The sequence below is a fragment of the Penaeus japonicus genome, unplaced genomic scaffold, assembly GCF_977035675.1.
Source record: "Penaeus japonicus unplaced genomic scaffold, GWHDUDI00000001_assembly GWHDUDI00000001, whole genome shotgun sequence".
Lineage (NCBI taxonomy): Eukaryota > Metazoa > Arthropoda > Malacostraca > Decapoda > Penaeidae > Penaeus > Penaeus japonicus.
Window position 1 is genome coordinate 49,680,915 of NW_028234403.1, and position 2,500 is coordinate 49,683,414.

The following is a 2,500-nucleotide window of genomic DNA, read 5'->3' on the forward strand; positions in this document are numbered from 1 at the left end:
TAATTACTTTGAATCTTTATCTATTCTCTTCCCTCTCTTTGTCTTCTTCCCCTGATCCATTCTTCCTCCGTTTAATCCTGGTCTTACCCCCTCTCTCTCCACTCTCTCCACTCTCTCTCTCTCTCTCTCTCTCTCTCTCTCTCTCTCTCTCTCTCTCTCTCTCTCTCTCTCTCTCTCTCTCTCTCTCTCTCTCCATCTATCTATCTTTATCGCTTTCTCTCTCTCTGACTTTGAACCCTCTTTCCCTTCCTTTTTTTTTTTTTTTAGAAATTCTCCCTTTCCCTGTTCATCCAGAGGGTCTCCCCTTCGACCCCTCGCTATAGATAGAAGCTTTAATACAAACAGGAGGAAACTGAAGTAGAGATGGCGAGTTTAGGTGAGTCTCCCCTGAAAGGAAAATGGGATTGAAGTGAGTTTTATTTGCCTAAAAAATAATGGATTGTAATGATTGTGCGAAGAGGCAGCTCGTGGTAGGATGATGGTCCGTGCTTTGATCTTCCCTTCTTTTGATATTTGCTTTTTGTTTCCTTTTAACTACAATTCCTCTCTCTCTTTCTCTCTCTCTCTCTCTCTCTCTCTCTCTCTCTCTCTCTCTCTCTCTCTCTCTCTCTCTCTCTTATAAAAATAATTATCCCCTTTTGTGTATGTGTTCTTTCTACATCATATCTTGTACACCGCGTTCGAAATTCTTTGAATTATAGAAAGTACGACTTTGATTTCATACTCTCCCTATCCTTACTTCCATTTATTCTCGTTTGTCCCCTTTTCTAATTCCTCTGAATCCCTTCTGTCCCATCTTTTATTCATCGTGCATCAGCCCTCCCCGTCTTTTTTTTTTTTCTTCCTCAATCAGACCTAATCTCGCAGAGTGGTCTACGGTCTGGCCTGACCCAAAATTTCCTGACTGTTGCTGTTAGTGTGCGGTTATGGGAGGCAGGGTAACTGGGCGTCTGGCTGGGTGTGGATTTGTGCGTTTGATGGGGATGGGGGGGGGGGGGGATAGGGGAATGGAATAGGGGTTCTCGAAAGAGGAATATGGTAGCTCTGTGTGGATGGGATTTTGGTAAGAGTGGATTTTGTTTAGTTTATGTATTTTGTTTCAACGCTCAAGTAATATTCGTTTATAATTGTAAATTCCTGTATTAACCCGCCTAAACTCATGCATACATGTATAAACACACACGTACATGCACACACATACATAAGTTACATACATAAGTGATTTTTTTCCTTTATTTTCTCTCTCTCTCTCTCTCTCTGCCTCACACACATAGACATACATCCTCTCCCTTATGTTTCGGGGGAAAATATTCGTTATTTCAAAGTAGCGCCGGCATACTACAAGGCTTCCTCATTTACCCTCCTCCATTTTCTTTACTCTTTCTTGTCCATCTCGTCGTGTTGGCTGTATATTTAGCATATGAACATAGTCTTTTCTAATTCATTTTCCTGATTCCATACTCTTATTTTTTTTCTATCCTTATTTGTGATACGTTTGTATGATTAAATCGGCTGTTTTTTTTTTTTTTCTTTCTTTCTTTCTTTCTTTTTTTTCTTTTTTTTTCTTTTCAAAATCTATATTTCTTTTCCATTCTCAGCGCACATTGATCCACCCATCTCAGTTTAAGCGAAGGCACACAATACTGTTCTAGAGCGGTATCAAATACCTTATTCATCCAATAACATCATCCAGCTCGAATTCTTTAAGGGAGAAATAAAAAAAGTATGAACAGAGAGAACATTTTACTGATAGACCACCACTTGCACACAAATACACTAGTTGCCAGACGTTTTTTTTTCTTTCTTTTTTGGATGGGAAGGGGGAAGAGGGGGGTGGGGGTGGGTGGGGGGGAAGAGGAAGGGGTGAATCACTGCTTTGGCTAGATGTGATGACTAGCCGGTAGATTCTAAAGCTTTTTGTTCGTCGAAATAAAAATGTATTTTTATCTTGTAATATCACTAGACGAAAACAATTAATAAATTAATATTTTCTTGGTAGAGGGAGTGGGGTGGTTGGGGGGTGTAAGTACATAATCAAGGAATACTCATTTTCTTCCACAGAAAAAGAAAAAAAATGGCATATAAAACATGTTTAATAGTAAATAACCCTTTGAAAGGGGGAAACACATTTTAAAAATAACAGGCTACGGTTAAAGCTTGCGTAAAAAACAATTTGTTGACAGGTGATTACCAAATGTTGGGTTATATTCCTAAGTAATATGAACAGCAATGAAATGAAAATAATAATAATGAACATAAACAAGAACACAATGTGGCCTTATATAAAGTGGCATCCATATACACACATTATGAATTGTACAATAATTAACATGAACAAAAAGATGTATACTTGTGTGAAACATTCCTACACCAAGTTAGAAACATGTTTGTAAAATAAAAAATAATACTTAACGCGTGAAATAAATATGATTAGCTACTACATATATATAGTTTTATTTCTTTTTCCCCCACTGAATCGATATAAAAATCTCCCAAACAT

The 2,500-nt window shown here is 37.8% G+C and overlaps 1 protein-coding gene across 6 annotated transcripts in view; it reads right to left on the bottom strand.

The window, feature by feature from the left end:
• Nucleotides 1-1,728: 1,728 nt before the first annotated feature.
• Nucleotides 1,729-2,500, bottom strand: part of LOC122255550 (insulin gene enhancer protein ISL-1) — a 47,229-nt gene continuing 46,457 nt past the window's right edge. For 4 of the 6 annotated variants that reach the window (XM_043019710.2, XM_043019709.2, XM_086541925.1 and 1 more), the window contains one exon: nt 1,729-2,500. This exon is cut by the window's right edge and continues 1,183 nt beyond it. The gene's annotated coding sequence lies outside the window, so the exon portion shown is untranslated. The other 2 variants (XM_086541936.1, XM_043019712.2) reach the window with 2 other exon arrangements.